We start from the raw sequence: 24765 nt of genomic DNA, 5'->3' as shown, positions 1-24765 counted from the left end.
AAGTCAGCATGGACATGAATTTGTCAGCGCGTTGTGCTTTGGTTCTTTTTCTGTTGGCATTTGTAGATTTGAAAATAGTCTCTGCTGCAGAACCGGGAGGCACATCTACAGGTGAGTTGTTCTAATTAGCCTACTTTGCATTATTTGTCATGAAACAAACTGTGACAATTTGATGATTTATTTTAAGAAGCCTGCTACACTTGACTTAGGTGTTAAAGCCTACCTAATTGGTTATAAACAATAGCCTATAATGGTGCATAGCCCTTTGCAACCTATGTTGTTGCAACCTTACTAAGAAATACAAGCCAGCCATTATGACTTTGAAACAATCCAGCCTACCCTTGGCCATTTTACGCATACACTGTCAAATAAATTCTAGTTGTTTCAACAAATGATTATGAAGTAAGTGGTTCCAAAGCCTTTTTCAGTTTATTCAACTTCTAGATAACAGTGTTACCTGAACTTAACATTTTTAGTTGGCCCAAACTTAGCTCCAACTTGAGAAAACGTATGCAACAATTCAGTCAACATATAATGATGTGTTTGTCAATTTGTCTCATATGTTCATTTAACTAGAAATGATTATTTCTGCATCTTAATAGCACTGTTTGTGTGTCTGTGTGTAACTAGCTGCACAGCCCATTTTAGTTAACATACAATGTTTTCAACCTACTTATTTGGACCAATAGATTGTGAGTGTTCAGAAGGCTGTCATGCATTTTCATGGGTGTTATGGGGGAAACATTGATAATGGGGGACAAATGTCTCCAAAACTATTAATTAGACACAAAATTACTTGGAGTATGGCCTACAAACTTTCCAGAGATGCAAATGCATATTTGTCAAATCCATCTCGACCCAAATATGATAGATTTTCATAAATTGGTTCAGTCCAATTGTGTCTATGTTCATGTCTCTTTGTGGCAAGTTGGGTTCCCTGACATCTGCTCAAATTGTGTTGTCCCCAAGAAAAGCCTGGAGTGTGCCCTTAGACCATGGGGCCCGGGATATGTGTGTAGAGTCATGTTCCCATGACAGTGACTGCCCCAATGATAAAAATGCTGCCACAATGGATGTGGGCATGTCTGCATTGCACCGTAACACAGGTAGGATATGGTCCCAGAGTGACAGATACACACATCCATTGCATTCATTATTGCTGCATTACTCTGGAATCAAGAAAGATGGAGCTTGTAATGTACATTTCATACACATAGATCAATATATTTCACTTACACTCTCTTTAGAGCTGAGACACTCAATTAAGAAGATTTCTGAGAGCCATGAGGTCATTTAGGTTTTATAAGTTGCTATATAATCATAAACATTTTGTAATGGGGACATTTAAGATCAGTAAAGATCATATTTAATTTAGAGTGATCAACAAAATGTTTAGTATAGAGTTTATGTTATACACAATGGTTCCAGTTTTTCTTGTGACATTCAAGGTGTGGGTTGATGGTCACTAGACTTGATGATGAATGTTATGGATTGTTCTCATATCTGTTGATAGTGATTGACGCCAGACTGGAGGTCCCAGTAAAGGACAGAGGACACACTGATTATTCACTGTTGTATTGTACTGATGACATTCTGTGACCACTGTGTGATTCTGTAGCAGCTAACATTTATCGTAATGATCTCCACACAAATATTACAGATTTTCAGAAAATGGTTCAGTGTAATTGTGTCCATGTTCATGTTACTTTGTGGTAAGGTGTGTTCCCTGACATGTCTGCTCAAATTGTGTTGTCCCAAAGCAAAGCCTGGAGTGTGCCCTCGTAGACGATGGGGTTCAGGGACGTGTGCAGAGTTCTGTTCCAATGACAGTGACTGCCCCAATGATGAAAAATGCTGCCACAATGGATGTGGGCATAACTGCATTGCACCGACACAGGTAGGATATGGTCCCAGAGTGACAGATACACACATCCACTGCATTCATTATTGCTGCATTACTCTGGAAACAAGAAAGCTGGGGCTTGTAATGTACATTTCATACACATAGATAGATATTTTTTCACATACACTCTCTTTAGAGCTGAGACACTCAATTAAGACGATTTTCAAGATCCATGCAGGCCTTTAGAGTATATACCAATGTTATGCAACATCTATACACTCTGAGTATACCAAACTTGAGGAACACTTTCCTATTTTTGAGTTGCACCCCCTTTTGCCCTAAGAAAAGCCTCAATTCATCAGGGCATGGGGTCTACAAGGTGTTTAAAGCGTTCCATAGGGATGCTGGCCCATGTTGACTCTAATGCTTCTCACAGTTGTGTCATGTTGGCTAGATGTCCGTTGGTTGGTGGACCGTTGTCGGCAGGGTAGCCTAGTGGTTAGAGCGTCGGACTAGTAACCGAAAGGTTGCAAGAGCAAATCCCTGAGCTGACAACGTAAAAATCTGTTGTTAAGAACAAGGCAGTTAACCCACTGTTCCTAGGCCGTCATTGAAAATAATATTTTTTTCTTAACTGACTTGCCTAGATAAATGAAAGTAAAATATTTCAGGGAAAAAGGATTTTGGGAATATCAGGCTGAGACTTCAGAGGAGTAGCAACATACGTTTCTTACGATACAGCAATTCACAACTTTAAGCTGACAATTTGTCAAGGGCCACCAACAAAATTCCAACTCATTGTAATAGTAAGACCTCAATGGAAAGAATCAGTGTACGGATGATTTCCAGTGTTCTACTTGTGACACTCAAGGTGTGGATTGATGGTCACTAGACTTGATGCTGAATGTTATGGATTGTTCTCATATCTGTTGATAGAGGTTCACCCCGGACTTGAGATATAAGGGCCGAGGACACACTGATTATTCACTGTTATGTTGTATTGATGACATTCTGTGAACACTGTGTGATTCTGTAGCAGCTGACAGCCTGTTTGTTTTGACTTCCTACAAGCCTCTAGAGCTGGTGTTTACAGAACATTTGGTGCTGTCTGATTAGAATGTAAAGGGCATGTCTCCAAGATGCCAGTTAGACATTTTCTATGCTTCTGTGCTGGAAGTGTCTCCCTGTTGCAGCTTGTAATAAACTGGATATAATTATTTTCTAAATAAAAAATAATTAATATTAACCAATCCACCTCTTTGGAGGACACAAATATTTTGGAGTTTTACAGCTTTTTTGCTGTATATTCATGTACACACATTTTACATATACATTTTATCTTTTATATTTAATTTATTTTACCTTTATTTAACCAGGCAAGTCAGTTAAGAACAAATTCTTATTTTCATATGGATATCGGCAGTGTATCAAATCAAAATCGGTAGTGTATCAAATACTTGTTCTCCCCACTGTACATGCACATACATTGTACATATACACATTTTACATGTATCGATTTATTATGGATAGATTTGATTGACTTTATCTGCAACTGCTTTTCTCGATTGTTACCCTGGAAATTCCTATTACACGTATGTTTCTACTGTATAACTGACAACTTTTAATTTGTTACCATAGTGAAGCCCGGTCGCTGTGTCCTGCCCAACGGACCTACATGTGTGCCGAGTACTGTTACAAAGATGGCCAGTGCCCCGAGGAACAGATGTGTTTCTGGATATGTTGATTCTATGCCTGCAGTGAGCCATTGAAGCTTTATTGGAAATTCTTATTAGTTTTAAGAAATAAGTAGAAAATACAAATCATTACATGTACAATTATGTCTATGAAAACTGATGATTTTATGCAATAATAAATATGAAAAATGATCATAGCTTTTATGGAAACTGGACAATTTTCATGGGCAGTATGTGAATTGACAAACTCAATGTGGACTGCTGAATTTGAATAAAACAAGATTTTGAACACCTGTGCTTGGTTTTTAGGGGTTATTTGAGACTCGTGTGGTGCTCATGTGAATATCCTTCATTTTCCGGCTTCAGACCAATGCCTGTTCTCAGTTTAAACATTGTTTTTTGGTTTTAACTTCAATGGTTTTTACACCGGAAGGTGATCGTGCAACCTTATTATAGAACATTATAATTAAGCAAAAATGCACAAGGAGGTGTGGTATACGGCCAATATACCATGCTAAGGACTGTTCTTAGCACGTGCCTTGACATACATTTACATTTACATTTAAGTCATTTAGCAGACGCTCTTATCCAGAGCGACTTACAAATTGGTGCATTCACCTTATGACATCCAGTGGAACAGTAGTGCATCTAAATCTTTTAAGGGGGGGGGAGAGGGATTACTTTATCCTATCCTAGGTATTCCTTAAAGAGGTGGGGTTTCAGGTGTCTCCGGAAGGTGGTGATTGACTCTGCTGTCCTGGCGTCGTGAGGGAGTTTGTGCCACCATTGGGGGGCCAGTGCAGCGAACAGTTTTGACTGGGCTGAGCGGAACTGTACTTCCTCAGTGGTAGGGAGGCGAGCAGGCCAGAGGTGGATGAACGCAGTGCCCTTGTTTGGGTGTAGGGCCTGATCAGAGCCTGGAGGTACTGAGGTGCCGTTCCCCTCACAGCTCCGTAGGCAAGCACCATGGTCTTGTAGCGGATGCGAGCTTCAACTGGAAGCCAGTGGAGAGAGAGGAGGAGCGGGGTGACGTGAGAGAACTTGGGAAGGTTGAACACCAGACGGGCTGCGGCGTTCTGGATGAGTTGTAGGGGTTTAATGGCACAGGCAGGGAGCCCAGCCAACAGCGAGTTGCAGTAATCCAGACGGGAGATGACAAGTGCCTGGATTAGGACCTGCGCCGCTTCCTGTGTGAGGCAGGGTCGTACTCTGCGGATGTTGTAGAGCATGAACCTACAGGAACGGGCCACCGCCTTGATGTTAGTTGAGAACGACAGGGTGTTGTCCAGGATCACGCCAAGTTTCTTAGCGCTCTGGGAGGAGGACACAATGGAGTTGTCAACCGTGATGGCGAGATCATGGAACGGGCAGTCCTTCCCCGGGAGGAAGAGCAGCTCCGTCTTGCTGAGGTTCAGCTTGAGGTGGTGATCCGTCATCCACACTGATATGTCTGCCAGACATGCAGAGATGCGATTCGCCACCTGGTCATCAGAAGGGGGAAAGGAGAAGATTAATTGTGTGTCGTCTGCATAGCAATGATAGGAGAGACCATGTGAGGTTATGACAGAGCCAAGTGACTTGGTGTATAGCGAGAATAGGAGAGGGCCAAGAACAGAGCCCTGGGGGACACCAGTGGTGAGAGCACGTGGTGTGGAGACGGATTCTCGCCACGCCACCTGGTAGGAGCGACCTGTCAGGTAGGACGCAATCCAAGCGTGGGCCGCGCCGGAGATGCCCAACTCGGAGAGGGTGGAGAGGAGGATCTGATGGTTCACAGTATCGAAGGCAGCCGATAGGTCTAGAAGGATGAGAGCAGAGGAGAGAGAGTTAGCTTTAGCAGTGCGGAGCGCCTCCGTGATACAGAGAAGAGCAGTCTCAGTTGAATGACTAGTCTTGAAACCTGACTGATTTGGATCAAGAAGGTCATTCTGAGAGAGATAGCGGGAGAGCTGGCCAAGGACGGCACGTTCAAGAGTTTTGGAGAGAAAAAGAAAGAAGGGATACTGGTCTGTAGTTGTTGACATCGGAGGGATCGAGTGTAGGTTTTTCAGAAGGGGTGCAACTCTCGCTCTCTTGAAGACGGAAGGGACGTAGCCAGCGGTCAGGGATGAGTTGATGAGCGAGGTGAGGTAAGGGAGAAGGTCTCGGAAATGGTCTGGAGAAGAGAGGAGGGGATAGGGTCAAGCGGGCAGGTTGTTGGGCGGCCGGCCGTCACAAGACGCGAGATTTCATCTGGAGAGAGGGAGAGAAAGAGGTCAGAGCACAGGGTAGGGCAGTGTGAGCAGAACCAGCGGTGTCGTTTGACTTAGCAAACGAGGATCGGATGTCGTCGACCTTCTTTTCAAAATGGTTGACGAAGTCATCTGCAGAGAGGGAGGAGGGGGAGGGGAGGAGGATTCAGGAGGGAGGAGAAGGTTGCAAAGAGCTTCCTAGGGTTAGAGGCAGATGCTTGGAATTTAGAGTGGTAGGAAGTGGCTTTAGCAGCAGAGAGAAGAGGAAAATGTAGAGAGGAGGGAGTGAAAGGATGTCAGGTCCGCAGGAGGCGGATTTTCCTCCATTTCCGTCGGCTGCCCGGAGCCCTGTTCTGTGAGCTCGCAATGAGTCGTCGAGCCACGGAGCGGGAGGGGAGGACCGAGCCGGCCTGGAGGATAGGGGACATAGAGAGTCAAAGGATGCAGAAAGGGAGGAGAGGAGGGTTGAGGAGGCAGAATCAGGAGATAGGTTGGAGAAGGTTTGAGCAGAGGGAAGAGATGATAGGATGGAAGAGGAGAGAGTAGCGGGGGAGAGAGAGCGAAGGTTGGGACGGCGCGATACCATCCGAGTAGGGGCAGTGTGGGAAGTGTTGGATGAGAGCGAGAGGGAAAAGGATACAAGGTAGTGGTCGGAGACTTGGAGGGGAGTTGCAATGAGGTTAGTGGAAGAACAGCATTTAGTAAAGATGAGGTCGAGCGTATTTCCTGCCTTGTGAGTAGGGGGGAAGGTGAGAGGGTGAGGTCAAAAGAGGAGAGGAGTGGAAAGAAGGAGGCAGAGAGGAATGAGTCAAAGGTAGACGTGGGGAGGTTAAAGTCGCCCAGAACTGTGAGAGGTGAGCCGTCCTCAGGAAAGGAGCTTATCAAGGCATCAAGCTCATTGATGAACTCTCCGAGGGAACCTGGAGGGCGATAAATGATAAGGATGTTAAGCTTGAAAGGGCTGGTAACTGTGACAGCATGGAATTCAAAGGAGGCGATAGACAGATGGGTAAGGGAGAAAGAGAGAATGACCACTTGGGAGAGATGAGGATCCCGGTGCCACCACCCCGCTGACCAGAAGCTCTCGGGGTGTGCGAGAACACGTGGGCAGACGAAGAGAGAGCAGTAGGAGTAGCAGTGTTGTCTGTGGTGATCCATGTTTCCGTCAGTGCCAAGAAGTCGAGGGACTGGAGGGAGGCATAGGCTGAGATGAACTCTGCCTTGTTGGCCGCAGATCGGCAGTTCCAGAGGCTACCGGAGACCTGGAACTCCACGTGGGTCGTGCGCGCTGGGACCACCAGATTAGGGTGGCCGCGGCCACGCGGTGTGGAGCGTTTGTATGGTCTGTGCAGAGAGGAGAGAACAGGGATAGACAGACACATAGTTGACAGGCTACACAAGAGGCTACGCTAATGCAAAGGAGATTGGAATGACAAGTGGACTACACGTCTCGAGTGTTCAGAAAGTTAAGCTTACGTAGCAAGAATCTTATTGACTAAAATGATTAAAATGATACAGTACTGCTGAAGTAGGCTAGCTGGCAGAGGCTGCGTTGTTGACTATGTAGGCTAGCTGGCATTGGCTGCGTTGTTGACACTACACTAATCAAGTCGTTCCGTTGAGTGTAATAGTTTCTACTGTGCTGCTATTCGGGGCTAGCTGGCTAGCTAGCAGTGTTGATTACGTTACGTTGCGTTAAAGAACGACAATAGCTGGCTAGCTAACCTAGGAAATCGCTCTAGACTACACAATTATCTTTGATACAAAGACGGCTATGTAGCTAGCTATGTAGCTAGCTACGATCAAACAAATCAAGCCGTTGTACTGTAATGAAATGAAATGAAAAATGTGATACTACCTGTGGAGCGAAGCGAAATGCGACCGGATTGTTGAGTGCAGAAGTTCTGTTCGGTAGACGTTGGCTAGCTGTTGGCTAGCTGTTGGCTAGCTAGCAGAGTCTCCTACGTTAAGGATGACAAATAGCTGGCTAGCTAACCTCGGTAAATTAAGATAATCACTCTAAAACTACACACTCTAAACTACACAATTATCTTGGAGACGAAGACAGCAAAGACAACTATGTAGCTAGCTAACACTACACTAATCAAGTCGTTCAGTTGAGTGTAATAGTATAGCTGCTAATCGGTAGACGGTGGACTAGCTAACGGTGGACGTTAGCTAGCTGGCTAGCTGCAGGGCAGTGTAGACTGCGTTAGGACGACCGAATACGATAATTACGCAATTATCTATGATACAAAGACGGCTATGTAGCTAGCTATGTAGCTAGCTACGATCAAACAAATCAAGCCGTTGTACTGTAATGAAATGAAATGAAAAATGTGATACTACCTGTGGAGCGAGCGAAAATGCGACCGGATTGTTGAGTGCAGAAGTTCTGTTCGGTAGACGTTGGCTAGCTGTTGGCTAGCTAGCAGAGTCTCCTATGTTAAGGACGACAAATAGCTGGCTAGCTAACCTCGGTAAATTAAGATAATCACTCTAAAACTACACACTCTAAACTACACAATTATCTTGGATACGAAGACAGCAAAGACAACTATGTAGCTAGCTAACACTACACTAATCAAGTCGTTCAGTTGAGTGTAATAGGCTAGCTGCAGGGCAGTGTAGACTGCGTTAGGACGACGAAATACGATAATTACGCAATTATCTATGATACAAAGACGGCTATGTAGCTAGCTAAGAAGAAATTGCTAAGATTAGACAAATCAAACCGTTGTACTATAATGAAATGTAATGTAATGTAATACTACCTGCGGACCGAGTGCAGATGCGACCGCTCGCTCCAGCCCTTAGCCGTGGTATATTGGCCATATACCACAAACCCCGAGTTCCTTATTGCTATTATAAACTGATTACCAACGTAATTGAAGCTGTAAAAATAAATGTTTTGTCATACCCGTGGTATATGGCCTGATATTCCACGGCTGTCAGCCAATCAGCATTCGGGGCAAGTACCACCCACTTTATAATATAGTTTAACACATGCTCTCCTTGTGAATCTTCACGATGTTCTACGTTTTATTTATTGATAAGATCCATGCTTATAATCATACTGATCATTGCTCACAGAAAATTGGCGAGAGCAAGGAAACAAAGACTGAAGCAAATATTTGCTATGTGATTACACAATGTAGCTGGCTAAATAGACGACTACACGAGCCGGAAATATGGCCGAGCTGTTCTCAGTTGAAGGGTTCTGAAATATTCTCTCTCGCTGAGTCGAGTTGTGACCGTGAATATTGTCATCCATCTCGGTGGAAACAACTTGGACACACAAGGGGACAGCCCTGGTGCGTCAGATGTGAGATGATTTGGAGGTAGTCCGCATGTCCCCTGGGAGAATGGTGAGCTACTCTGACATCAAACAGTGGAAGATTTGCATGTTCCTCCGTGGCAGGCGCATGCCCACAATCCACCACTTTGCGTTAAATCACTGTGTCCCTGGGCAGTACCATAGGGCAGGGTTTCCCAAACTCGGTCCTGGGGCTCCTCCTGGGTTCACGTTTTGGTTTTTGCTCTAGCTCTACACAGCTGATGAAAATAATCAAAGCTTGATGATGAGTTGGTTATTTGAATCAGCTGTGTAGTGCTAGGGCAAAACCCCCAAATGTGCGCCCAGTGGTACCCATGTTAACAACCATTCCTGAACCTGACTCCAAAAACAAGCCACCGATGGACAGTACCAAAATAGATACTCTATTGATTCTGTTCAATGCCCCATATACTGAGCATTCTTTTTGTAGCGGGAATCTTATATAATAGCTTAAATTGAAAAGAAAGGATTGATGCTTCAATTGTTACTTTGTATATTACTTCAATAAATCTGATGCCATGGTATTGGGATATCGAAAATCTGTTCCCAACTATCTTGAATTTTATACGGTGTAGTTGTCAACCCTCTTGACCATAAGTGAAACTGATACATGTTACTATTTATATCGGTCATTTTAAGCCCTTTACGATTAATTCATTCCTTTCTCTTTTAAGTAATTTTCTCTTCCATTTTTGTGGCAGAGCTGCGATGAACTGGTTATAATTTTGTAATGAGCATACATGTCCTTATACCGTGATTAATTGCTTGTGTGACATAATTTGACCTTTGTTGTTTACAATGTCATTCATTAACATGATACCTTCCTTATACATTCTCTACAAGAAAATGTTTTTTCCTCTATCGGTACTTTCCAGATTTGACATTATTTGCTGTAATATAGCCTATGTTCTGCCTCTTCTGGAGGATAACATTTAAATAGTAGCCTACTCTGTTTGGCTTCATTTAAAAATGATACTTTAAACAGAGTTCCATTGTCAATCCACCAGAAATGGATGGTTTTAATTTGTATGACCGCAAAGAGAACCGTTTTGAAAATGGCTGTCTAGCACAGGTGGTTTGTGGCACCTTAATTGGGGTCAACAAGTGCTCAGCATATGTGGGGAACTCCTTCAAGACTGCTGGAAAAGCGTTCCAGGTGAAGCTGGTTGAGAGAATGCCAAGCGTGTTCAAAGCTGTCATCAAGGCAAAGTGTGGCTACTAAGAAGAATTTAAAATATATTTTATTATTTGTTTAACACTTTTTTGGTTACTACATGATTCCATATGTGTTATTTCATAGTTTTGATGTCTTCACTATTATTACACAATGTAGAAAATAGTAAAAAATAATAATAAATGAAAAAACCTGGAATGACTAGGTGTGTCCAAACTTTTGACTGGTACTGTATTTAAATGAGATATTTCTGTATTTCACTTTCAATAAATTAGCAAACATTTCTAAAATCATGTTTTCACTGTCATTATGAGATATTGTGGGTAGATGGGTGAGATTCTTTTTTAATGCTTTGCTGGTGGTGAAATTAGCAAAGGGGGGGTGGGGGGATTGGACTGTGAGGTTACTTTTGCAAGGGTTGGAGACTCCCAATTGCTAACATGTATAGAGAGCAATAGTAATGATGTCTCTTTGTAGGGACTAACTCCATCATGGTTCTTTGAACAAAGCCTATGGTAAAATGTATTGTGTTTTTGTAGGGTTTTTAGATAAACGCTGAAAATACGTTTTGTGGTGAAGACAGGTTTGGGAGTTCTTATACGTTTTGTTCTATGAGATAATCTTCATCAGCTAATGTCACTTTTTACGATTTTTGAAGCATTTATGTAATTAAGAAAAGCATTTATGGACTAAAAACATTATGTTACTCAACATAGAGTTTGTCTGAAGTTACACTGAAGTTATTGTTTAGAAAGTATTTAGTATTTATTATGTATAAATAGCCCACACTTTAGACGAGGCCACGCAAAAAGACTTAACTGATGATTAGTAAATTTGTTTATAAAGACCTATATTACATACCTTATGTAATGGTCTTATGAATATTAGTGTAACGATGTGCGCTGAGAGTTGGGAAGCAAGTTCAGGGAGTGAGTGATTTAATCAATAAACGAAACATAATAGAAAACAAGAAACACAAACAACGCACAGACCAAACTGAAACAGAAACAATGATGCCTGGGAAGGAACCGGCGAGTGACAAATATAGGGCAGGTAATCAGGGAGGTGATGGAGTCCATGTGAGTGTCACAACGCACTGATGACCGTAACGATGGTGACAGGGCTGCGCCATAACGAGCAGGCTGGTGACCTAGAAGCTGGAGAGGGAGCACACGTGACAGTTGCCCCTCCCTGACGCACGGCTCCAGACGCAGGACTCAGACCAAGATGACGATTCCGGGGATCAGGAGCAGACCGGTCACCTCTGCTAAGGAGCCGGAACCTGTCGACCTAGAGCACCAGAGATCTTATAATAAATCCCGCTGTGCCCTCTGACGAACCATCAAACAGGCAAAGTGCCAACACAGGACTAATATTAAATCGTACTACACCGGCTCCGACGCTCGTCAGATGTGGCAGGTCCTGCAAACTATTACAGACTACAAAGGGAAGCAGAGCCGCGAGCTGCCCAGTGACACAAGCCTACCAGACGAGCTAAATAACTTCTATGCTCACTTCGAGGCAAGTAACACTGAAACATGCACGAGAGCATCAGCTGTTCCGGACAACTGTGTGATCACGCTTTCCGCAGCCGATGTGAGTAAGACCTTCAAACAGGTCAACATTCACAAGGCCGCAGGGCCAGACAGATTACCAGGACGTGTTCTCAGAGCATGCGCTGACCAACTGGCAAGTGTCTTCACTGACCTTTTCAACCTCTCCCTGTCTGAGTCTGTAATTCCAACATGTTTCAAGCAGACCACCATAGTCCCTGTGCCCAAGAAAAACTAAGAGCCTGCCTAAATGACTACCGACCCGTAGTACTCATGTCTGCAGCACTCACCACACCAAAAGATCCACAGACTATGCATTCTCTATTGCACTCCACACTGCCCTGTCACACCTGGACAAAAGGAACACCTATGTGAGAATGCTATTCGTTGACTACAGCTCAGTGTTCAACACCATAGTGCCCTCAAAGCTCATCACTAAGCTAAGGACCCTGGGACTAAACACCTCCCTCTGTAACTGAATCCTGGATTTCATGATGGGCCGCCCACAGGTGGTAAGGGTAGGGGTGCGTGCTCAGCTCCTTCCTGTACTCCCTGTTCACTCATGACTGCACGGCCAGGCACTATTCCAACACCATCATTAAGTTTGCTGATGACACAACAGTGGTAGACCTGATCACCGACAACGATGAGACAGCCTATAGTGAGGAGGTCAGAGACCTGAACGTGTGGTGCAAGGACAACAACACCCACTCAACGTGATCAAGACAAAGGAGATGATTGTGGACTGCAGGAAAAGGAGGACCAAGCACGCCCCATTCTCATTGACGGGGCTGTAGTGGAGCAGGTTTCAAGATCCTTGGCGTCCACATCACCAACAAACTAACATGGTCCAAGCACACCAAGACAGTTGTGAAGAGGGCACGACAAAACCTATTCTCACTACCTGATATGGCAACTACTTGGCCTCTACCTGCAAGGCACTACAGAGGATAGTGCTTACGGCCCAGTACATCACCGGGGACAATCTTCCTGCCACCAAGGACCTCTATACCAGGCGGTGTCAGAGGAAGGCCCTAAAAATGGTCAAAGACTCCAGCCACCCCAGTTATAGACTGTTCTCTCTGCTACCACACGGCAAGCAGTAACGGAGCGCCAAGTCTAGGTCCAAGAGGCTCCTAAATAGCTTCTACCCCAAGCCATAAGACTCCTGAACAGCGCATCAAATGGCCTAATCACTTTGTCAACCACAACATGTTATAGACTGACTGTACAAAATATTATGAACATAGACTGATATAGACTGACCAGGTGAAGCTGCAATCCCTTATTAATTTCACTTGTTAAAACCATTTCATTCAGTGTAGATGAAGGGTAGGAGACAGGTTAACAGTCAGTCATATAGAATGTGATGTGTATAGTCCTACAACGTTATTGTGAGAGAATAATGTAAGAAAATCCAATGTTGAGAATGTATTTAGTCTGCCAAATAGTTGTCCGCTCTAAGCTACAAGATATCAGTGTAGTAAAATGATAAAAGCGTATAGGTCTGCCCATCATGAACAAGACAGATGAGAGAGAAAATATTTGAAAGAATTTTAAAAAGTTATTTTGGGACATGTATAGGCCTATTTCTTAAGATGAATTACAAGTAAAAAAATCATATACCATGTAAACAGAGCCCAACCGTTGCCCAAAAATCAACCCATCAACAGTGTTATAGCTCTCCACATACTGTACTTTGAAACATTTCGTTATGAATCATTATACATTGTGGATTTTCACCTGCAGTTTAACAGAAATGCATTCAGTCATTGAACTACAAACTCAGTTGAAGACACACTATTGACGTTTAGTTGTGAATTGTTTACATCAAATTTTGACTTAATTTCTGGACAATATTAATGTCCATTTGGGGGACCACTTTTGGATCAAGAGCACCCCCAGAGGCACAAGTTCCATATATCCTCTTTAATTATTCTCATTACATGTGACCTAAGAAAGTATTCGGATCCGAAATCGGAATGTAAATGGATGGGCATAGGGACCCTGCAGATGCATTGTTCCTTGTGCATTCATCTTTTCTATGGTCTCTCCCCAATGTGTATAAACCCTGGATTGCTGATGCTTTGTAATGGCCAATGAGAGGCTTTGAAGCCACAGGCCGCCACATTGGCACATCCCAGGAAGAGCAGTCCTCCATAGGAATGAATGGAATTCTACAATATTTCAATAAAATGTTTCAAGGACACAATTTCATGTATTTAAGTAATTATTTGTTGCGGTGGGGGCAGTAACATTAACACTCTCAAAATATAAAATGTTAATGTTCAGTTCAATTAATATAATTTGCATGTATGCATTAAGGTGTCTGTAATAGAATATATTTGTCAAATGAAGGAGGAGTACCAAAATGGCTGTGCGATGGCTTCAAAGCAGCGCCCCCCTCTTAGTCATCTAAGGTTAATACATATTATGGTCTCCTCCTCTTCTATTAAATTGATTTGGACTGCATTTGCTTTAACAGTCTTGAAGTCAGCATGGACATGAATTTGTCAGCGCGTTGTGCTTTGGTTCTTTTTCTGTTGGCATTTGTAGATTTGAAAATTGTAACGGCTTTCTACTGGTGAAGGAGAGTCGGACCATACTGCAGCGTGTAGATTTCGATCCATGTTTAATAAAACAACTTAACACGAATCAACACACAAACTCAACAAAACAATAAACGAAACGAAAACAGCCTATACATGTGTCTACAAACCTCTAACAAGGACATCAAGACACACAGGACAATCACCCACAATACAACCAAAGAATATGGCTGCCTAAATATGGTTCCCAATCAGAGACAACGGTAAACACCTGCCTCTGATTGAGAACCACTTCAGACAGCCATAGACTCTCCCAGAACACCCCACTAAGCTACAATCCCACTAAGCTACACACCACATACAAAAACCCATGTCACACCCTGGCCTGACCAAAACATAAAGAAAAACACAAAATACTTCGACCAGGGCGTGACAGAACCCCCCAAGGTGCGGACTCCCAAACGCACCTCAAAACAACAGGGAGGGTCCGGGTGGGCGTCTGTCCATGGTGGCGGCTCCGGTGCGGGACGCGGACCCCACTCAAACACTGTCTTAGTCCCTCTTCCTCGCGTCCCTGGATAGTCCACCCTCGCCGCCGACCATGGCCTAGTAGTCCTCACCCAGAACCCCACTGGACTGAGGAGCAGATCGGGACGGAGGCAGCTCGGGACTGAGGGGAAGCTCGGGACTGAGAGAAAGCTCGAGAGTGAGAGAAAGCTCGAGAGTGAGAGAAAGGAAAGCTCAGGAGTGAGAGGAAGCTCAGGAGTGAGAGGAAGCTCAGGAGTGAGAGGAAGCTCAGGAGTGAGGAGTGAGAGGAAGCTCAGGAGTGAGAGGAAGCTCAGGCAGGTTGATGGATCTACCAGATCCTGGCTGGCTGGTGGTTCCGGCAGATCCTGGCTGACTGGCAGATCCTGGCTGACTAGCGGTTCTGGCAGATCCTGGATGACTGGCGGATCCTGGCTGACTGGCGGATCCTGGCTGACTGGCGGATCCGGCAGATCCTGGCCGACTGGCAGATCCTGGCTGACTGGCGGATCTGGCAGATCCTGGCTGACTGGCGGATCCTGGCTGACTGACGTATCCTGGCTGACAAGCGGATCTGGCAGATCCTGGCTGACTGGCGGATCCTGGCTGACTGGCGGATCCTGGCTGACTAGCGGTTCTGGCAGATCCTGGCTGACTGGCGGATCCTGGCTGACTGGCGGATCTGGCAGATCCTGGCTGACTGGCGGATCCTGGCTGACTGGCGGATCCTGGCTGACAAGCGGATCTGGCAGATCCTGGCTGACTGGCGGATCCTGGCTGACTAGCGGTTCTGGCAGATCCTGGCTGACTGGCGGATCCTGGCTGACTGGCGGATCCTGGCGGATCTGGCAGATCCTGGCTGACTGACGTATCCTGGCTGACAAGCGGATCTGGCAGATCCTGGCTGACTGGCGGATCCTGGCTGACTAGCGGTTCTGGTAGATCCTGGCTGACTGGCGGATCCTGGCTGACTGGCGGATCTGGCGGATCCTGGCTGACTGGCGGATCCTGGCTGACTGGCGGATCCTGGCCGACTGGCGGATCCTGGCCGACTGGCGGATCCTGGCCGACTGGCACTACTGGCAGATCCTGGCCGACTGGCACTTCTGGCGGATCCTGGCTGACTGATGGATCTAACTGATCCTGACAGACTGGCGGCGCTGGGCAGACTGGCGGCGCTGGGCAGACTGGCGGCGCTGGGCAGACTGGCGGCTCCTTGCAGACTGGCAGCTCCTTGCAGACTGGCAGCTCCTTGCAGACTGGCAGCTCCTTGCAGACTGACAGCTCCTTGCAGACTGACAGCTCCTTGCAGACTGACATCTCTGGCTGCTTCATGTTGACTGACAGCTCTGGCTGCTCCTTGCAGACTGGCTGCTCCATGCAGACTGGCAGCTCCTTGCAGACTGACAGCTCCTTGCAGACTGACAGCTCCTTGCAGACTGACAGCTCTGGCTGCTTCATGTTGACTGACAGCTCTGGCTGCTCCTTGCAGACTGGCTGCTCCATGCAGACTGGCAGCTCCTTGCAGACTGGCAGCTCCTTGCAGACTGGCAGCTCCTTGCAGACTGACATCTCTGGCTGCTTCATGTTGACTGACAGCTCTGGCTGCTCCTTGCCGACTGGCAGCTCTGGCTGCTCCATGTAGACTGACAGCTCTGGCTGCGCTGAACAGGCGGGAGACTCCGGCAGCGCTGTAGAGGAGAAAGGCTCTGGCTGCGCTAAACAGGCGAGGCGCACTGAAGGCCCGGTGCGTGGTGCTGGAACTGGTGGCACTGGATCGAGGACACGCACAGGAAGCCTGGTGCGGGGAGCTGCTACCGGAGGACTGGAGTGTGGAGGTGGCACAGGGCAGACTGGCGGCGGTGGGCAGACTGGCGGTGCTGGGCAGACGGGTAGCTCAGACGGCGCTGGGCAGACTGGAGAAAAAGGCTCTGGCAGCGCTGGACTGAGGAGTACTGGTGCCTCTGGAATGAGGGGCTCTGGCGCCTCTGGCATGAGGGGCGGTAGCTCTGACAGCGCCGGACAGGCGGGAAGCTCGCGGCGGGAGCGGCGCGCGGACAGGCGGGAGGCTCGGCAGCGGCGCCGGACAGGCGGGAGGCTCCGGCAGCGGCGCCGGACAGGCGGGACGCTCCGGCAGCGGCGCCGGACAGGCGGGAGGGTCCGGCAGCGGCGCCGGACAGGCGGGACGCTCCGGCAGCGGCGCCCGGACAGGCGGGACGCTCCGGCAGCGCTGGACAGGCGGGACGCACTGTAGGCCTGATGCGTGGTGCTGGCACTGGTATGCCGTGCATACTATGCCACGCCAACAGCTTTCTTTCTACTCTGTCCAACTACATCCTCCACACTCTCAGATTCAGCACTCTGCTTCGCCGACAGCTCCAATTCCATCCATGGCTCTGCCCAGGGTCCTTTTCCGTCAAGGATCTCCTCCCAAGTCCATTTATCCAAAGAGTGCAGCCTCTCCCACTGCTGCTGCTGCTTCTGTTGCTTCTCCTGCTGCTGCTGTTGCTCCTGCTGCACCTGTCGCTTCTCCTGTGGCTCCTGCCTGTTGACACGCTGCTTGGTCCTGTGGTGGGTGATTCTGTAACGGCTTTCTACTGGTGAAGGAGAGTCGGACCAAACTGCAGCGTGTAGATTTCGATCCATGTTTAATAAAACAACTTAACACACAAACTCAACAAAACAATAAACGAAACCCGAAAACAGCCTATACATGTGTCTACAACCCTCTAACAAGGACATCAAGACACACAGGACAATCACCCACAATACAACCAAAGAATATGGCTGCCTAAATATGGTTCCCAATCAGAGACAACGGTAAACACCTGCCTCTGATTGAGAACCACTTCAGACAGCCATAGACTCTCCCAGAACACCCCACTAAGCTACAATCCCACTAAGCTACACACCACATACAAAAACCCATGTCACACCCTGGCCTGACCAAAACATAAAGAAAAACACAAAATACTTTGACCAGGGCGTGACAAAAATAGTCTCTGCTGCAGAACCGGGAGGCACATCTACAGGTGAGTTGTTCTAATTAGCCTACTTTGCATTATTTGTCATGAAACAAACTGTGACAATTTGATGATTTATTTTAAGAAGCCTGCTACACTTGACTTAGGTGTTAAAGCCTACCTAATTGGTTATAAACAATAGCCTATAATGGTGCATAGCCCCTTTGCAACCTATGTTGTTGCAACCTTACTAAGAAATACAAGCCAGCCATTATGACTTTGAAACAATCCAGCCTACCCTTGGCCATTTTACGCATACACTGTCAAATAAATTCTAGTTGTTTCAACAAATGATTATGAAGTAAGTGGTTCCAAAGCCTTTTTCAGTTTATTCAACTTCTAGATAAAAGTGTTACCTGAATTTAACATTTTTAGTTGGCCCAAACTTAGCTCCAACTTGAGAAAACGTATGCAACAATTCAGTCAACATATAATGATGTGTTTGTCAATTTGTCTCATATGTTCATTTAACTAGAAATGATTATTTCTGCATCTTAATAGCACTGTTTGTGTGTCTGTGTGTAACTAGCTGCACAGCCCATTTTAGTTAACATACAATGTTTTCAACCTACTTATTTGAACCAATAGATTGTGAGTGTTCAGAAGGCTGTCATGCATTTTCATGGGTGTTATGGGGGAAACATTGATGATGGGGGACAAATGTCTCCAAAACTATTAATTAGACACAAAATTACTTGGAGTATGGCCTACAAACTTTCCAGAGATGCAAATGCATATTTGTCAAATCCATCTCAACACAAATATGATAGAATTTCATAACTTGGTTCAGTCCAATTGTGTCTATGTTCATGTCTCTTTGTGGCAAGTTGGGTTCCCTGATATCTGCTCAAATTGTGTTGTCCCAAAGCAAAGCCTGGAGTGTGCCCTGTTAGACGATGGGGCATAGGGATATGTGCAGAGTTATGTTTCAATGACAGTGACTGCCCCAATGATGAAAAATGCTGCCACAATGGATGTGTGCATGACTGCATTGCACCTAACACAGGTAGGATATGGTCCCAGAGTGACAGATACACCCATCTATTGCATTCATTATCGCTGCATTACTTTGGAAACAAGAAAGATGGAGCTTGTAATGTACATTTCATACACATAGATCAATATATTTCACTTACACTCTCTATAGAGCTGAGACACTCAATTAAGAAGTCACATAATAGAAAGACTTCATTTGGAAGAGTCAGTGTAGGCTGACAAGTTGCTACCATAATCCTGTTTGTAATGGGGAAATGTAGGATCACTAAAGATCATATTTAGTTGAGAGTGATCAACAAAACATTTAGCGTATACAGTTTATGTTATACACAATGGTTCCAGTATCCTAGTTGTGACACTCAAGGTGTGGGTTGATGGTCACTAGACTTGATGCTGAATGTTATGGATTGTTCTCATATCTGTTGATAGTGATTGACGCCAGACTGGAGGTCCCAGTAGAAGGACCGAGGACACACTGATTATTCACTGTTGTATTGTACTGATGACATTCTGTGACCACTGTTTGATTCTGTAGCAGCTAACATTTATCGTAACGATCTCCACACAAATATTACAGATTTTCTGAAAATGGTTCAGTCAATTTTGTCCGTGTTCATGTCTCTTTGTGGTAAGTTGGGTTCCCTGACATATCTGCTCAAATTATGTTGTCCCAAAGCAAAGCCTGGAGTGTGCCTCGTAGACGATGGGGTTCAGGGACGTGTGCAGAGTTCTGTTCCAATGACAGTGACTGCCCCAATGATGAAAAATGCTGCCACAATGGATGTGGGCATAACTGCATTGCACCGTACACAGGTAGGATATGGTCCCAGAGTGACAGATACACCCATCTATTGCATTCATTATTGCTGCATTACTCTGGAAACAAGAAAGATGGAGATTGTAATGTACATTTCATACACAGAGATCAATATATTTCACATACACTCTCTTTAGAGCTGAGACACTCAATTAAGAAGATTTCTGAGAGCCATGTAGGTATTTAGAGTTTTATATATATATATATAAAACTCTAAATACCTACATGGCTCTCAGATATATATATATATATATATCATAAACATTTTGTAATGGGGACATTTAAGACCAGTAAAGCTCATATTTAATTTAGAGTGATCAACACAATGTTTAGTATAGAGCTTCTGTAATACACATGATTTCCATTGTTCTTCTTGTGACATTCAAGGTGTGGGTTGATGGTCACTAGACTTCATGATAAATGTTATGGATTGATCTCATATCTGTTGATAGTGGTTGACGCCAGACTGGAGGTCCCAGTAGAAGGACCGAGGACACACTGATTATTCACTGTTGTATTGTATTGATGACATTGTGGAACACTGTGTGATTCTGTAGCAGCTGACAATGTCACCGCTTTCTGTTTGACTTCCTACAAATGCAAATGCCTATTTATCGTAACCATCTCCTCACAAATATGACAGATTTTCAGAAAATGGTTCGGTCCAATTGTTTCCTATTCCTCCTGCTCTCTCACAGTGCCGATCCCCCGAAGGCAGGTCAGTGCCCGCTGCTTCTGAATGTCGTGCCATCACACAAGGGATGTGTCCGCGATGAGGACTGTCCTAAAGATGACAAATGCTGCATCTTTGACTCTGACGCCTTGTGTGTCCCACCTGACTTCAGTAAGAACCTGACTGGTTTACTAACAGTGTTTAGAAGGCTGCCATGCATTTTCATGGGTGTTATGGGGGAAACATTGATGATGGTGGCCAAATGTCTCCAAAACTAACTAGACACAAAAATATTAGGGGTATACTCTGCAATCTTTTCACAAATACAAATTCCTATTTATCAACCATCTACACACAAATATGACAGATTTTCATGAATTGGTTCAGTCCAAATGTGTCTATGTTCATGTCTCTTGTGGCAAGTTCGGGTTCCCTGACATCTGCTCAAATTGTGTTCACAAAGCAAAGCCTGGAGTGTGCCCTCGTAGACCATGGGGCAGAGGGACGTGTGCAGAGTTCTGTTCCAATGACAGTGACTGCCCCAATGATGAAAAATGCTGCTTCAATGGATGTGGGCATGACTGCATTGCACCGTACACAGGTAGGATATGGTCCCAGAGTGACAGATACACCCATCTATTGCATTCATTATTGCTGCATTACTCTGGAAACAAGAAAGATGGAGATTGTAATGTACATTTCATACACAGAGATCAATATATTTCACATACACTCTCTTTAGAGCTGAGACACTCAATTAAGAAGATTTCTGAGAGCCATGTAGGTATTTAGAGTTTTATATATATATATATATATCATAAACATTTTGTAATGGGGACATTTAAGACCAGTAAAGCTCATATTTAATTTAGAGTGATCAACACAATGTTTAGTATAGAGCTTCTGTAATACACATGATTTCCATTGTTCTTCTTGTGACATTCAAGGTGTGGGTTGATGGTCACTAGACTTCATGATAAATGTTATGGATTGATCTCATATCTGTTGATAGTGGTTGACGCCAGACTGGAGGTCCCAGTAGAAGGACCGAGGACACACTGATTATTCACTGTTGTATTGTATTGATGACATTGTGGAACACTGTGTGATTCTGTAGCAGCTGACAATGTCACCGCTTTCTGTTTTGACTTCCTACAAATGCAAATGCCTATTTATCGTAACCATCTCCTCACAAATATGACAGATTTTCAGAAAATGGTTCGGTCCAATTTTTCCCTATTCCTCCTGCTCTCTCACAGTGCCGATCCCCCCGAAGGCAGGTCAGTGCCCGCTGCTTCTGAATGTCGTGCCGTCACACAAGGGATGTGTCCGCGATGAGGACTGTCCTAAAGATGACAAATGCTGCATCTTTCACTCTGACGCCTTGTGTGTCCCACCTGACTTCAGTAAGAACCTGACTGGTTTACTAACAGTGTTCAGAAGGCTGCCTTGCGTTTTCATGGGTGTTATTGGGGAAACATTCATGATGGTGGCCAAATGTCTCCAAAACTAGACACAAAAATATTAGGGGTATACTCTGCAATCTTTTCACAAATACAAATTCCTATTTACCGTAACCATCTCCACACAAATATGACTGATTTCCAGAAAATGGTTCAGTCCAATTTTGTCTTTGTTCATGTCTCTTTGTGGTAAGTCGTGTTCCCTGACATGTCTGCTCAAATTGTGTTGTCCCAAAGCAAAGCCTGGAGTGTGCCTCGTAGACGATGGGGTCACGATAGGGGTGGGGATGTGTGGGGAGTTCTGTTCCAATGACAGTGACTGCCCCAATGATGAAAAATGCTGCCACAATGGATGTGGGCGTAACTGCATTGCACCGTACACAGGTAGGAATGGTCCCAGAGTGACAGATACACCCATCTATTGTGTTCATTATTGCTGCATTACTCTGGAATCAAGAAAGCTGGAGATTGTAATGTACATTTCATACACAGAGATCAATATATTTCACATACACTCTCTTTAGAGCTGAGACACTCAATTAAGAAGATTTCTGAGAGCCATGTAGGTATTTAGAGTTTTATATATATATATCATAAACATTTTGTAATGGGGACATTTAAGACCAGTAAAGCTCATATTTAATTTAGAGTGATCAACACAATGTTTAGTATAGAGCTTCTGTAATACACATGATTTCCATTGTTCTTCTTGTGACATTCAAGGTGTGGGTTGATGGTCACTAGACTTCATGATGAATGTTATGGATTGTTCTCATATCTGTTGATAGTGGTTGACGCCAGACTGGAGGTCCCAGTAGAAGGACCGAGGACACACTGATTATTCACTGTTGTATTGTATTGATGACATTGTGGAACACTGTGTGATTCTGTAGCAGCTGACAATGTCACCGCTTTCTGTTTTGACTTCCTACAAATGCAAATGCCTATTTATCGTAACCATCTCCTCACAAATATGACAGATTTTCAGAAAATGGTTCGGTCCAATTGTTTCCTATTCCTCCTGCTCTCTCACAGTGCCGATCCCCCGAAAGGCAGGTCAGTGCCCGCTGCTTCTGAATGTCGTGCCGTCACACAAGGGATGTGTCCGCGATGAGGACTGTCCTAAAGATGACAAATGCTGCATCTTTCACTCTGACGCCTTGTGTGTCCCACCTGACTTCAGTAAGAACCTGACTGGTTTACTAACAGTGTTTAGAAGGCTGCCATGCATTTTCATGGGTGTTATGGGGAAACATTGATGATGGTGGCCAAATGTCTCCCAAAACTAACTAGACACAAAAATATTAGGGGTATACTCTGCAATCTTTTCACAAATACAAATTCCTATTTATCGTAACCATCTACACACAAATATGACAGATTTTCAGAAAATGGTTCAGTGTAATTGTGTCCATGTTCATGTGTCTTTGTGGTAAGTCTGCTCAAATTGTGTTGTCCCAAAAGCAAAGCCTGGAGTGTGCCCTCATAGACGATGGGGTCACGATGGGGGCGTGGGGATGTGTGTGGAGTTCTGTTCCAATGACAGTGACTGCCCCAATGATGAAAAATGCTGCCATAATGGATGTGGGCGTAACTGCATTGCACCGACACAGGTAGGAATGGTCCCAGAGTGACAGATACACACATCCACTGCATTCATTATTGCTGCATTACTCTGGAAACAAGAAAGCTGGGGCTTGTACATTTCATACACATAGATAGATATTTTTCACATACACTCTTTAGAGCTGAGACACTCAATTAAGAAGATTTTCACGATCCATGCAGGCCTTTAGAGTATATACCAATGTTATGCAACATCTATACACTCTGAGTATACCAAACTTTAGGAACACTTTCCTATTTTTGAGTTGCACCCCCTTTTGCCCTAAGAAAAGCCTCAATTCATCAGGGCATGGGGTCTACAAGGTGTTTAAAGCGTTCCATAGGGATGCTGGCCCATGTTGACTCTAATGCTTCTCACAGTTGTGTCATGTTGGCTAGATGTCCTTTGGTTGGTGGACCGTTGGCGGCAGGGTAGCCTAGTGGTTAGAGCGTCGGACTAGTAACCGAAAAAACGACTTCGTAAAAGGAGGAAACGGAGCGGTCTTCTGGTCAGACTCCGAGACGGGCACATCGTGCACCACTCCTAGCATTCTTCTCGCCAATGTCCAGTCTCTTGACAACAAGGTTGATGAAATCCGAGCAAGGATAGCATTCCAGAGGGACATCAGAGACTGCAACGTTCTTTGCTTCACGGAAACATGGCTCACTGGAGAGACGCTATCGGAGTCGGGTGCAGCCAACTGGTTTCTCCACGCACGCGCAGACAGAAACAAACATCTTTCTGGTAAGAAGAGGGGCGGGGGCGTATGCTTCATGGTTAACGTGACGTGGTGTGATCATAACAACATACAGGTACTCAAGTCCTTCTGTTCACCTGATTTAGAATTCCTCACAATCAAATGTCGACCGCATTATCTACCAAGGGAATTCTCTTCGATTATAATCACAGCCGTATATATTCCCCCCCAAGCAGAAACATTGATGGCTCTGAACAAACTTTATTTGACTCTTTGCAAACTGGAATCCATTTATCCGGAGGCTGCATTCATTGTAGCTGGGGATTTTAACAAAGCTAATCTGAAAACAAGACTCCTAAATTTGATCAGCATATCGATTGCGCAACCAGGGCTGGAAAAACCTTGGATCACTGCTATTCTAACTTCCGCGACGCATATAAGGCCCTGCCCCGCCCTCCTTTCGGAAAAGCTGACCACGACTCCATTTTGTTGATCCCTGCCTACAGACAGAAACTAAAACAAGAAGCTCCCGCGCTGAGGTCTGTTCAACGCTGGTCCGACCAATCTGATTCCACACTCCAAGA

The 24765-nt window shown here is 45.0% G+C and overlaps 1 pseudogene; it reads left to right on the top strand.

Moving 5' to 3' along the window:
- On the top strand, positions 1 to 23491 carry LOC135567660 (keratin-associated protein 5-1-like; annotated as a pseudogene).
- The last annotated feature ends 1274 nt before the right edge of the window (positions 23492 to 24765 follow it).

Source organism: Oncorhynchus nerka, unplaced genomic scaffold (genome assembly GCF_034236695.1).
Source record: "Oncorhynchus nerka isolate Pitt River unplaced genomic scaffold, Oner_Uvic_2.0 unplaced_scaffold_1864, whole genome shotgun sequence".
In the NCBI taxonomy this organism is placed as follows: domain Eukaryota; kingdom Metazoa; phylum Chordata; class Actinopteri; order Salmoniformes; family Salmonidae; genus Oncorhynchus; species Oncorhynchus nerka.
This window is presented reverse-complemented; position numbering and strand designations above follow the sequence as displayed.